Source organism: Ornithorhynchus anatinus, chromosome 10 (assembly GCF_004115215.2).
Source record: "Ornithorhynchus anatinus isolate Pmale09 chromosome 10, mOrnAna1.pri.v4, whole genome shotgun sequence".
NCBI classification, from domain to species: Eukaryota; Metazoa; Chordata; class Mammalia; order Monotremata; family Ornithorhynchidae; genus Ornithorhynchus; species Ornithorhynchus anatinus.
The window spans coordinates 6,695,989-6,710,174 of record NC_041737.1 but is presented as its reverse complement, the minus strand read 5'-3'; the positions used below and the strand labels follow the sequence as shown (position 1 = coordinate 6,710,174).

General features: G+C 45.5%; 2 long non-coding RNA genes across 3 annotated transcripts; both read right to left on the bottom strand.

The window, feature by feature from the left end:
• Positions 1 to 1,581: 1,581 nt before the first annotated feature.
• On the bottom strand, positions 1,582 to 3,522 carry LOC114814520. The gene is made up of 2 exons (XR_003762308.2): positions 3,370 to 3,522; positions 1,582 to 1,658 (listed from the first exon to the last, which is right to left on the bottom strand). It is a non-coding gene; the product is annotated as an uncharacterized LOC114814520 (long non-coding RNA).
• A 66-nt stretch (positions 3,523 to 3,588) lies between these two features.
• Positions 3,589 to 11,120, bottom strand: LOC103170569. 2 transcript variants are annotated; one of them, XR_486274.4, is made up of 5 exons: positions 10,996 to 11,120; positions 8,235 to 8,282; positions 6,316 to 6,377; positions 5,193 to 5,219; positions 3,589 to 3,735 (listed from the first exon to the last, which is right to left on the bottom strand). It is a non-coding gene; the product is annotated as an uncharacterized LOC103170569 (long non-coding RNA). The 2 variants fall into 2 exon arrangements; XR_486275.4 differs by lacking the exon at positions 8,235 to 8,282.
• Positions 11,121 to 14,186: the final 3,066 nt, after the last annotated feature.

Here is a 14,186-nt window from a genome sequence, read left to right as displayed (position 1 = left end):
CTTACAGATCATCACACTCTCCACCTTCAAATCTCTACTAAAATCACATCTCCTCCTAGACCTACTAAGCACTGCAGAAGATTTAAGGTACTCAGCTGCAGGGGACCTCAGGGGTGTTTTGTCCCCTCGGCCGCTCTGTAGGGGACACTGAGTCACTGCAGTAGTAAGGGAGCTAGGCAGGAGTGTAGACCCCCAAATGGCCCTCTTCTCTCTTCCCCAGCATGCTCTCCCCGTGGTTAGGCCAGTGACTACACGGTTTAAATCAATTAGACGATTCCTGAGGCGCTGACATTTGGAGATTGATTATCGGGTCTGGGCCGTCTAGAAGGACTTTCTTGAAGGACTTGGCCTGATAAGCGTGTTGAAGTTGAAAATGACACAAATCGTTCAGGCAGGCAACCAACAAAAGCTTCAATTTGATGCCAACAGTTTCTGGGAGTCTCTGTAGATGTTCATTCAATAGTATTTATTGAGCGCTTACTATGTGCAGAGCACTGTACTAAGCGCTTGGGATGAACAAGTCGGCAACAGATAGAGACAGTCCCTGCCGTTTGACGGGCTTACGGTCTAATCGGGGGAGACGGACAGACAAGAACAATGGCACTAAACAGCGTCAAGGGGAAGAACATCTCGTAAAAATGTCTGAGGAGGGGAAGGACAGCCTTGGAATGTTGCTTGCTGAAGGACTCGTGCAACCGGGTGTGAGATCAACTGCATTTCTGCGGGCTGTTTCCCTATTTAAAATGGTAGCCTCCTGTGCACAGGGAATTTATATCTCTCAGGTGTTCGGTATAGTGGATTGTATTCAGTAGATGCACAATCAACAGGGTTATCAATCAATCTGTCAACGGTATCTGCACTGTGTGCAGAAATCTATACCAAGTGCTTAGAACACAATATATTTAGTAGACTCTGACTGACTGATTGACTGATTGATCAACAGGATTTATGTCTTTAAGATTTCATTACTCTTATTAAAATGTCCGAGAAAAAAATCCCTACTAGAAATAACAGCTTTTTATTTCTCAAGTCTCTCTTATACATATTTTTAAAGCCTAGAAGTATATTTCTAGCCTACATCATCAATACTTCTATGTTTTTTTTTACCATGTCAACAGCTCAGTGTCTTCTTTTCACTGAAAGTATAACTCAGTATTTTGGAAAATGCCCATCATGATCCAAGCTATGGCTTTTTGCAACTCTGATGGATTGCCGAGTTTGGTTTTCTCATACTTCATATTGGAATAGCAGCTGATCTCAACTGTTGGCTCAGTAATTGCAGGATGCCAACTCCTTTCTGTATGATAATTAAGTGATGAAAAAAGGAGAATAAGTTGAGGAAATGATTTAAGGGAAGTAGGGTTCCCTGGGAAGGTGGTTTGCTTCTGAGTCCTAGCCTGAGATCAGCTGCTTCCAAAGGCTTTAGGCACATTTTTGCCAGAAGGAAGAGATGTGGAACAGAAAATCTGCAGAATCCTTGTCCACATTTATATATATTTTTTCTTCTCTGGGCTTGTGAAATTCAAATCTTCTCTCCAACCAGGGATCCCTGTGTGGGAAAACAGACACCCAAAGCCAGAGTGCATACGCAGAGGGGATTTACTCAAAAGCCACCAAAGTGTAAAATCTGAATGAAAAATCAGGTTTTCCAGCTTTATCTGTGAAGAAAGAGAAAAAAGTGTTAAGTTATTGTTTTGAAGGTATAAAAAGCCTTTTTCCTTTGTCCCTTTTGTGGCCGGGGATGTGTTAGTTAGCTGCTATTTTCAGTAGCAGAATTGGAGACAATGGTTGGAAATTGTTCATCTTTCATGGTTCTCCGTGTACTTTGTGTTCACGAGTGGAACTTTACTGTCATTTCCATCTTTGTTTTTTGTGGGTGCAATCGGGTGCAAGATATTTAGGTGTGCAATTGGAATACTGCAGTATATGAGAGTCACTGGGCTCAGTCGCTGGTCCCTAAGGCCTCAAGAAGGGCCACCCTGCTCCTGCCCTCATTTTTTTCCCTCGCCCCCTGGGGACAAATCTACCATGACTGGCCTTGATCTATGTGATAGCAGGAAAATCTGCCAATAATCAATCATCACTATTTATTTAGAGCTTACTGTGGTGCACATTCCTTCTATTCATGGGCCTCCCCATTCTTTGGAGGGGTTTAAAGCATTTCGCCTTCCTTGGGGTTTTTTGGGGGGTTAGCTTGTCTCTTCACGGAAGAGAAGATTGGAGGCAGATTCAGGAATCCCTCGCCAAATGGAGAGGGTTTCAGAATAATCCTCGGCAGCAGGAACTGATGCAGCTTCCGTCTTTGCTTCAACCCAGGATCCCACATATTCCTGGGAAATTCCCCCAACGTGGCCTGTGGATAGAGGCCTGGATGTCAGAAGGGCTGAGTTTTAATCCCAGCTCTACCATTTGTCTGCTGTGCGACTTTGGGCAGATCACTTAACCTCTCTGTGCCTCAGACCCCACGTCTGTAAAATGGGGATTATGACTGAGAGCCCTATGTGGGATAGGGATTATGTCCGCCCGATTATCTCATATCTACTTCAGCGCTTAGAAGAGTGCCTGGCGCATAATAAGCACTTAACCAATGGAAAGAGCATGGGCTTGGGAGTCAGAGGTCATGGGTTCTAATCCCCGCTCTGCCACCTGTCAGCTCTGTGACTTTGAGCAAGTCTCTTCACTTCTCGGTGCCTCTGTGACCTCATCTGTAGAATGGGGATGAAGACTGTGAGCCTCACATGGGACAACCTGATGACCCTGTCTCTCCCCCAGCACTTACTCAGCACATAGTAAGTGCTTAATAAATACCAACATTATAGAGAAGCAGCATGGGTCAATGGAAAGAGCATTGGGAGTCAGAGGGTTCTAATCCCGGCTCCACAACTTGTCAGCTGTGTGACTTTGGGTAAGTCACTTAACTTCTCTGGGCTTCAGTTCCCTCATCTGTAAAATGAGAAGCAGCGTGGCTCAGTGGCAAGAGCCCGGGCTTGGGAGTCAGAGGTCATGGGATCGAATCCCAGCTCTGCCGCTTGCCAGCTGTGTGGCTTTGGGCAAGTCACTTCATTTCTCTGTGCCTGTTACCTCATCTGTCAAAGGGGGATGAAAACTGTGAGCCCCATGTGGGACAACCTGATCACCTTGTATCCCCCAGTGCTTAGAACAGTGCTTTGCACATCGTAAGCGCTTAACAAATACCAACATTAAAATGGGGATTAAGATTGTGAGCCCCATGTGAGACCATCTGATTTCCTTGTATTTTCCCCCCTCCCCAGTGCTTAGAACAGTGCTCGGCACATAGTAAGCGCTTAACAAATACCATCATCATCATTATTATTATTATTAGTTTCCTCTTACGGAGATGCTACTTACTCAGCCATGGTAATGACACTACTCCACCGTGAGAGCTTCTGGGGCTGGATTAGCAAGAAGCATTTCAGGGGCTCGAGGGGCAGGGGGTTCCCCAGGTCTTGGCATGGCAGGGGGAGCTGGAGGGGCAGGGGGTGCCACGGGTTCTGGGATGGCAGGGGGTGCTGGAGGGGCAGGGGGAGCTGGAGGGGCAGGGGGAGCCACGGGTTCTGGGATGGCAGGGGGTGCTGGAGGGGCAGGGGGTGCCGGAGGGCCAGGGGCTGGTGGAGGTGGAGGGGGAACCGCTGGACAGGGGGCCCTAGGATGGAAGGGGGGTTCATGATCCGATCCAGAAGGCCTCGCTGGTGGTGGTGGTCTGTGGTCATGGTCCTAAGGGAAAAGCCATTAGAGCAATAATCAAACCTGACTTTTACCACGATTCCCCTGGTCTTATCATTCTATGTGGACATGAGCACAGACCTAAATGCATGATCATGATTGCTCATAAACATGGCCTATTTGGAAAAAGATTCTCTCTCTCACGGTTCCATTCATTTCCGCTCTAAGTATTTGGAGCCAGAATCCGAAGGAAACTCAACAAAACCAAGATCATGGTGGGAAAAAGTTGAACTCCGATTGGCCAGATCTGGAGAAAAGTGATTTAGTAGGACAGGGAGAATATAATGATAAGAATGGTGGTATTTTTAAGGCGCTTACTATGTGCCATTAAGTATTATGCACTGAGGTAAATACAAGATAATCAGCTTCGACACAATGGGACTAGAGGTCCAAAAGAAAGGGAAAACAGGTATCTTAACCACAATTTACAGATGAGGAAACTGAGGCATAGAGATGTTAGGTGACATCCAGAGTTGCCCAAAGGAATGTGGCAGAGCAGAGATTAGAAACTGGGTCTCCTGACTCCCAGTTCTGTGCCCTTTCTGCTAGGCCACGCTGCCTCCCAAAGAAAATGAGAGGTGCCAGTCTGAGTCAGATAAAGATAAATCACCATCCAGTCCAAGATTCTGGGTTTAAATGGACGAGTTTCTGGTTTCGTCAAATACCACTGTTTGATTTCTCTTTGATGTTTCTCTTCAGGATCATGAACGAACACTCTGATCTTCCTACACAAACTCACTTACTGTCTCCTCTTCTCCACTTATTCCAGAACCCCTGATTCTCTTCCCGGGTCCCTCTGAATGTGGGCATCATTTCTGAGTAGAATTTAGCTTCCCCGAAGTATGAGGAAAGGGCTAGGCCAAGGAAAAACTCTTGGGAAGGCAGTAGTGATGGCCGCGTTTAACTCCGATAGTATAACATTCCGAGTCACGCCAAGGGAAGCCAAACATTATGCTCTTTCCATTGTGTTATTCTGCTTTCATGGTCTAATGAAAATAGCAAGGCCTGGGAGTTAGGTACCTGAATTCTAATCCCGGCTCTGCCACTTTGCCGGCTGTGTGAACTCGGGCAAGCTACTTGACTTCTCTGTGCCTCAGTTTTCTCGACTGTATTGGGGTTTCAATACCTGTTTTCCCTGATGGGACAGGGACTGTGTTTCACCTGATTAAGCTGTATCTACCCCAGTGCTTAGAACCAGACATGACACATAGCAGGAAAACTGTTTTCCCCCATAATTACCAGAATCATCATTTTGTAGAGAAAATTCTATCTGTATAAAAAAAATCATACTTTTTAGACTATTCCTGAAGATAGCAAAAGGAAATTAATGTTTTGGGGATATTGGTATTCCTAAAAGGTGAAGAAAATGCTTATGAAAGGAAAGTCATCTATTTTAAATATTTAAAACATATTTCACTGGATTGGAAGATAAAACGATGATAGCTTACCTCTTCACTGGAGGAAGAATGTTGCCTCTAAAACAAAGAGAAAGAAAGACAAGTTTGCTTTTCAAATGTGAATTTGCCTCAGGAACCAGAATAGGCTGGATCTCTGAAGCCAAGGGGGTGGTTGACTTAGGGACCTGAAAAATCCAGGTCCTAAAATCTTAGTGATGTACACTATTCAGTGGACAGTTGGGGTTTTGCACGAATGATCAATCAATCGACGATAGCACTTACTTTGTGCAGAGCACAATTCTAAGTGCTCTGGTACTTCTGTACATGTCTTTCATTAGTACTTGAATACTGTGCCATGTCTATATCTCCTTTTCGTTATTCCTTTTGTCTGTCATTTATTTTATTGCTTGTCTTCCCCCCTATGTTGTAAGCTCTTTGAGGGCAGGGGTCATGTTTTCTAATTCTATCCCCCTTCTAGACGGTAAAGCCCATCTCCCCTGAAAATCATTGCCTTGCCATTTCCTCAAAGCCTGGTCTAGGTCTGTGTTATTGAGTGAGAGTCTGGGGGGACTGAAGGGGGTGTCTTTGCAGCCCCACTGCCTGGACTCTCTTGGGGAGACAGAATTTATCCTCCTTTGTGCTTCATCAGAGTGAGATGAAGCTGCGGCTTCCTTCAACCCAGTTGGTCCAGAGGCAAACAACTGGCAATGGAGTTCGCAATGCCAATGTGTGCGTAAGGTGGGGGCGGAGGGGTGAAAGTTGCTCCACTGGGCTGTGTCACTCTGGAGTCTCTGTCCCTAAGGGAAATATTGCTTGAAATCCAGGTCTGGTTGAGGTGACCCCAGCACAGCAGACTATGGATTGTAATTCCCAGCTGGAACAGGGACCTTAGGGTTTTCCTCCTGGCCCGAAGGAATAATCTTTGGTCTTTTGCTCCCTGGCCTCAGGGAGAGGATTAATTTGGAAAAAAAAAATCCAGGGAATACAATGACCTAGGTTTCCAGAGGATGGCCCTGAGAAATACCAGGGAAGATGCTCTTCTGGACAGAGTCTGATTTCAGGGGTTTTTGCAAATGTAATTCTTCATTCCCTTGGAGCCACAATCTGCATGTAACAGCATCTCTGCAAAAGCCAGTGATGCTGCTAAGATTTTCCTCTCCACTCCATGACTTACCTTCTTGGCCAAAACAATGCACATGAGGCAGGCCCAAAGAAGGAGCTTCATTTTGTGGGTATCTATCAGAAGACAAGGAAAGGCAAAGAGGAGTTGAGCTGGCAAGATATTTACCCAATGTTATTGAATCCCTCAATTTGATCAATTAATTTTACTGATTGAGCACTTGATACTACTGGTATTTGTGAAGCACTTACTATGTGCCAGACACTGCATTGAGCACTCGACAGAGACAAGATAATTGTGTCAGACACGGTTCCCGTCCCCTGTAGAGAAGCAGCGTGGCTTAGCGAAAAGAGCCCGGGCTTGGGAGTCAGAGGCTGTGGGTTCTAATCCCTGCTCTGCCACTTGTCAGCTGTGTGACTTTGGCCAAGTCACTTACTTTCTCTGTGCCTCAGTTACCTCCTCTTTAAAATGGGGATGAAGACTGTGAGCCCCACGTGGGACAACCTGATTATCTTGTATCTATCCCAGTGCTTAGAACAGTGCTTGGCACATAGTAAGTGCTTAACAAATAAAAACAACAACAACATAGGACTCACAGTCTTCATCCCCATTTTACAGATGAGGTAACTCAGGCACAGAGAAATGAAGTGATCTGCCCAAGTGGCAGACAAGTGGCAGAACTGGAATTAGAATCCCGGTCCTCTGACTCCCAGGCCGGTGCTCTTTCCACTACTAGGCCATACTGCTTCCCATGGCTTTTTATTCCCTCCTACTTAGACTGTCAGCCCCATATGGGACAGGGGCTGTTTCCAAACTGATTATATTGCATCTCTCCTAGTATTTAGTACTAAGTCCTTGGTACATAGTAAGAGCTTAACAAATATTATGATTATTACTCTACGCAACGTACTAAAAGCTTGAGAGTACAATAGATTAAGAAGACCTGATCACTGCCCTCAAGGAGCCTGAAAAGTCAAAGCCCTTGGATTAGAGTGACCAGTTATGGTACTGAAGATCAATGGACATCCCTCGACCCACCTGGAAGCAACGGACATGTTTCCCATTAAGCTGATAAAGAATATTGTATCATCGTGCAAAGGTGTCATGGGGATGCACCCAAGGATCTTTGTGGATTCCCTGGATACAAAGTCCTGAGCCATTTCCCTTTCTCCTGAGCTGTTGCATTTCCCTCCCAGGTCCCCTTGGGGAAAGTGGTGGGAGTCTGGAGCACTCAGAATCAAAAGACTAGCTGGGAATACATGTATCCGGTGGTGTGTCCACCCCAGACAGGGTCCAGCCTGGCTGGAAACTGGGCTGTCCAGTTGCAAGTTGTAAAAGCATCACTCATTACCTAGACAATTCAATCCATGGACACCCGAAGGCACGTCCAGGATACGTAGACTTTAGAGCAGTAAATGAGCTCTTATTCTGGAGTCTTGGGATATGAGGGATCGATGGGGTCCCGAGCGGGGGTCACCTCAGAAGCAGAGGGTGTCTGAGCTGTGCTGACAGGACTGGGACTCTGTGACCATGACAGAGGGGCAGGTGGTCACCTCCCCAAGCTGTCCACTGTCCTCTCCCCCGCATCCCTCCACCTTTGTTCAACTTCTTATTGATTGCTACGAGAGACGATCCATAACAAACCTCAAGCTGCCCACTGTCCCCTCCCCCCATCCCTCCACCCTTGTTCAACTTCTTATTGAGTGCTATGAGAGACGTTCTATAACCAACCTCACTTCCCACCTCTCTACAGAGTGAAAAAGAGAAGAATATATTGACATCCAAAAAAGAATATACCTTTTTTCCCCAAGGGGAGATGAACAACACAAAAGAACTCCTAGGAGCCAGGCATTGGGCCTCTCCCCTGTTTCCCAGCTATTTATACCCTCTACTTAATTGGGTGACGATTCCAGAGTTAGTGATAATATCTGCTGGATGTAATGGCCTTCCACTGTGATGGACAGGCCTCTTACCTGCTTCTCTCCAGAAGATTTCATTTCCAGGAACTCTCTGCCACCTGCCTGTGGAAGCCAAGTGAGGTATTCGACTAGACTCCCTTCCAACCTGAACGTGGTTGACATCCACCCCTTGAGAGGACCTTGACATTCATTGCGAGGCAGGATTTTTATAGGATTATTTTGAGCCTTTTGACTCTTATGGTCTAGTGCATTTTCATTTGCCGGTCGAAAGGCATAAAAGTAGCATAAACAGAGATCAGATCCAGGGAACTGATCGGTTGTGTGGTCTTCCACCTATTGTGCAAGAATGATCGAGAAGTTTCGCCAAATCGGAATTTTTAAGGAAGACACCCGTAGGTAGTATTACCTTGAAGTAGAAGTCATCACAACAGTCAAGAGTCTGTAGAACGATGAACACGTTTATTGTTCATCAGTAGAGGAGCAGTGTGATCTAGTGGGTGGAGCATAGGTCTGAGAGTCATAAAGACCTGCGTTCTATTCTCCACTCTGCCTCTAGTCTGCTGTGTGACCTTGGGCAAGTCAATTCACTTCTCTGTGCCTCAGTCTCCTCAACGGTAAAATAGGGATTCAGTACCTCTTCTCTCTCCTACTTAGAATGTGAATCCCATGTGGGAGAAGGGCTTTGTCCCAAATAATTACCTTATATTTCCCTCAGTGCTTACAACAGTGCTTGACAAGTAGGAAAAACACTTAATGATGGACTAATTGCCAGTCAGTCAGTCAGTCAGTCAAACGAATTCATTTAGAGCTCACTGTGTGCAGAGCACTATGATAACTCTTGAGAGAGTACAATATAACAATCCATAGACACATGCTCTGCCCACAAGGAGTTTACAGTCTAGAGGGTCCCAGAGATTGACAGAGCTGAAGGGGCAAATGAAGCTCATTAAAAACCATCCATTTTAATTGGACAAGCTCATGTCCGACTTGTCCACCCTGGTGCCAACTTTATCGGTAGGTTTATCGCACCCCTGAAATCCAGAGATTACTTACACTGGCCCATGAATTCCTAAGGGGCAGGGAACAAATGTCTTATTTAAGAATGATAATAATAATAATGTTGGTATTTGTTAAGCACTTACTATGTGCCAAGCAATGTTCTAAGCACTTGGAGTAGGTACAAATTAATCAGGTTGTCCCACGTAGGGCTCACAGTCTTCATCCCCATTTTACAAATGAGGTTACTGAGGCACAGAGAAGTAAAGTGACTTGCCCAAGGTCACACAGCTGACAAGCGGCGGAGCCAGGATTAGAACCCATGACCTCTGACTCCCAAGCCTGGGCTCTTTCCCACTGAGCCACGCTGCTTCTCTCTTTGTGTTGTCTTCACCAAGCATTCATTTCACACCCAAGTGCTCTTTAAGTAGCAGTGATAATGATGATGATGATGATTCCAAAATGGAAAATGGGTGTTCTGCTGGATTGGGTGGAATTCATGGAAAACATGCTTCAGGACGAAAATTAAACACTCAGCTTCTCCTATTCTTTCCAGTCATTACTGTCCCAGAAATGTTTTGTCTGTCCATGTTCATCAGCAAGTTATGAGTGGGAGCCTACCGACCCTTGTTAGGGGAATTGGAAATGTTCTACCAGAACCACATTCTTTCAGCCAGAAAATCCAGTTCTCAATTTGAACTTTTCTTTGGTCATTACGTTTTGAGGTAAAAACTTCTTGTGCGACTGTGTCCGATCTGATTAACCCGAATCTATCTCAGTGCAAAGCAGCGTGGCCTAATGGAAAGAGCTCAGGGCTGAGAGTCAGAGGACCTGAGCTCTAACCCTGGCTCTTCCAACTGCTTGTCGTGTGACCTCGGGTGGGTCACTTTACTTCTCTGGGCCTCAGTTTCCTCAACTGTAAAATGGGATTAGTTACCTGTTCCATTCCTCTCTAAACTCCTTGAGTGAGTTGTCTACACCTGCAGTCTCAAATTCCTCTCCTCCAATTCTTCCTTAACTCCTTCCAATCTGATTTCTGTCCCCTTTTACTCCACAGAAACCGCCCTCTGAAAGGTCACCAGTGATCTCCTTCTTGACAGATCCAATGGCTTCTACTCCATCCTAATTCTCCTCAACCTCTCATCTGCCTTCATCACTATGGACCATCCCCGTTATCCAACCTTGGCTTCACCGACTCCGTTCTCTCTTGGTTCTCCTCTAATCTCTCTGGCCGTTCGGTCTCAGTCTCCTTCACGGGCTCCTCCCTCTCCCACCCCTTAACTCTGGGGGGTCCCTCAAGGTTCAATTCTGGGTCCCCTTCTCTTCTCCATCTACATCCACTCCCTTGGAGAACTCATTCGCTCCCATGGCTTCAACTACCGCCTCTATGCAGACGATACCCAAATCTACACTTCCAGCCCTGATCTCTCTATTCCCCTCTGCAGTCTCGCATTTCCTCTTGCCTCAAGACATCTCTACCTGGACATCCTCCCATTGCCGCAAGCTTAACATGTCCAAAACAGAACTCCTTATCTTCCCACCCAAACCCTGTTCCCCCCCGACTTCCTCATCTGTAGATGGCACCACCATCCTTCCTGTCTCACAAGCCCATAAACGTGGCATTATCCTTGACTTCTCTCTCTCATTCAACCCACGTATTCAATCCATCACTAAATCCTGTCGGTTCCACCTTCACAACATCACTAAAATCGGCCCTTTCCGCTCCGTCCAAACTGCTCCCATGCTAATTCAATCGATAACAGTAAACAATAAACAGACACATTCCCTGCCCAAAATGAAGATATTCAGCCGAACTTACCAGAGGAAGAGAGAAGGGTAAGTCTGCTGGACGAGGGACACGGAATTCATCTGGGAGTCTGGCAAGAAGAAGGGAGAGACATTGAAGAGGAACTTGGTGGTTAGGAATGAGTCTCAGGGGTCAAAGATTCTAAAAGGGAAAAAAGCCGTTTTTCAATTATGCAGTCATTTAGGCCATTCTGACTCGCTTGGGGCAGTGTTAACCTCCTTTGATTTCTCTGAGATCATCGTTGGATTTATACACGCAAACTATCTGGGTAATTCAGGCCACTGAAATACACTTTCATCTGATATAGCCTGGTGACTGAGGCCAAAGGGTTCTTTTTGTAGTAGAGAAGCAGCATGGCTCAGTGGAAAGAACCTGGGCTTGGGAGTTAGAGGTCATGGGTTCGAATCCCAGATCTGCCACTTGTCAGCTCTGTGACTGTGGGCAAGTCACTTAACTTCTCTGGGCCTCAGTTACCTCATCTGTAAAATGGGGATTAAAACTGTGAGCCCCACGTGGGACAACCTGATCGCCCTGTATCTCCCCCATTGCTTAGAACAGTGCTCTGCACATAGTAAGCACTTAACAAATACCAATATTATTATTATTATTATTACTATTGCACCCAAATGGTCACACTGATTTTCTAGCCTGGACATGAGGGGCGTTTGGGCTGAATGATTGAAAGGGAAAACAACGGTCATTCGCAGGGCAAATCGCCATCCTCTCTGGAAATAAACTCATCCCTTCCAGGAGATGAATGGCCCTTTCTAAAAAATGGTTGAGTAAGCACTTAGTACACAGCTCGACACACAGTAAACACTCAAGGAATACTATTGATTGATTGAATGAATGAGTGAACAAAGGAGTTGAGGGACTTTAGGGCAACGGAAAACCAAGTGACAGAGGTTCTGAAGCCCACAATCGGATCGGGTATGTAAGGCAGGGCTGTGAATTTGGTAAAGTATCAGGGAGTATCGAAGTATTGAGGGCACCCCTGACTAATCATCCTTCATCCATTTGAAGGGGTTGATTTGCTGTCTTCTAATGAACTGCATCCTCCGACTGGTTCCTGCAGAAAGACTCTGATTTGTTTGGAACAGCTGCCTATTACTTGGCAATCCGACGCAGATAGAGGAAGTGGGGAAAAGGGAGATTTCCTCATGAGGCTTACATCTCCTTCACGAGGCTAACTACACTGTAACCCTGCTCCTCTGGGCGGTGGAGTCATGTCAGCCTCCACGATCGCCCGGCCTCTGCAGCCCCCTGCCCATCGGAAGGGGACCTCAGGGGGTGTCGTGCCCCCTGGGCCGCTCTGTAGGACTGAGGGGAAGAGGGGGAAGGGGACACTGAGTCACTGCAGAAGTAAGGGAACTGGGGAGGAGTGTGGATCCCAAAATGGTCCTCTTTCCTCTTTCTCAGCATGACCTCCTTGTGGCTAGGCCAGTTTAAACAAAGTTTAAACCAATTAGTCGATCCCTAAGGAGCTGACATTTGGAGACTGATTATCGGGTCTGGGTCATCTTGAAGGACTTTGCCTGATAAGCAGGTTGAAGTTGAAAGTGACACAAATCCTTCATGCAAGCAACAGAAGGTTTAATTTGATGCCAACAGTTTCTGGAAGTCTTCTGAGGAGGGAAGGGACAGCACTGGAATGTTGCTTGCTGAAGGACTCGTGCAACTGGATGTGAGATCAGTTGCATTTCTCTGCCTGTTTCCCCGTTAAGAATGTTAGCCTCCTGTGTGCAGGGAACTTATATCTCTCAAGTGCTTAGTACACTGGATTGTATTCAGCAGGTGCACAATTAACAGCGTTACCAATCGATTTGTCAGTGGTATCTACTGGGCTCTGTGTACAGAGCCCAATTACCTAGGAGAATGCCTGAGAAAAAATCCCCAATAGAAATAGCAGCATTTTATTTCTGAAGTCTCTCTGATACATATTTTTAAAGTCTAGAACTATATTTATCATCAAAATTGTCAATTCTTTTAATGGTATTTACCATGTCACCAGCTCAACATATTCTTTACACTGAAAGAATTACTCAGTGTTTTGGAAAATGCTGTTCCTGACCCAAGCTACAGCTTTTGGCAACTTGGATGGATTGCTGTTTGATTTTATAATAATTCTTATCAGAATAATAGCTGATCTCAGGTGTTGGCTCAATAATTTGAAGGATGACAACTCCTTTCTTGATGATACCAGATGAAAAAAAAAGAGACTAAGTTAAGGAATGATTTGAGGGATTGAGGTGTTTTCTGAGACGATAGTTTGCAAGCTTCGATCAGCTGCCTCCAAAGGCTTAGGCATATTCTTGCCTGAAGGTAAGGATGTGAACCAGGAAATCTGTAGAATCCTTGTCCATATTTATATTTATGTTTTCTGCTCTAGGCTTGTGAATTTCAAATCCTCTCCCCAACTAGTGATCCCTGTGAGGGGAAACAGACATGCAAAGCAATACAGACATGCAATGTCTGTATGCAGCGTCGATTTCTTCAAAGCCTCCCCCAAGTCCAAGCAGGGAAATAACTGCTCACAGATATGTTGGATAAGAGTCAGATTTGAATGCGGAGACACGATACATCTCCTCGTTGCTTCATTTTCCCCGATTTCTCTGGAATGGACATTCTCAAAAGAGCAAACACTAGCGAGTAATATTTTAAGGAAAAAGCAGACATTCCATCAGTATCTGTGAAGAAAAAGAAGAAAATGTAAAGTTATTGTTTTAAAGGTATAAAAAGCCTTTTTTCTTTTCCCTTTCATGGCTGGGGAAGTGTTTTTATATTGATGTTAACTATTTTCAGTAGCTGAATTGGAGACAATGGTTAGAAATTGTTTATCTTTCATGGTTCTTCCTGAAGTTTGTGTTAACGAGTGGAACTTTACTTTTCATTTCCTTCTCTGTTTTCTGTGGATGCAGGTACAAGATATTTAGGTGTGTATTTGGAATGTTGCAGTATATGAGAGTCACTGGGCTCAGTCTCTGGTCCCCAAGGCCTCAAGAAGGGCCTCTCTGCTCCTGCCCTCATTTTCTCCCCTTTCCCCCTGGAGACAAGTCTACCATAAGGGGCCTTGAACTCCATGACAACAGGAAAATCTGCCATCAATCAATCAATCATATTTATCGAGCCCTTACTCTGTGTAGAGCACTGTACTAAGCGCTAGAGAGAGTACAACACAGCAATGCAACAGAGATATTCTTTCT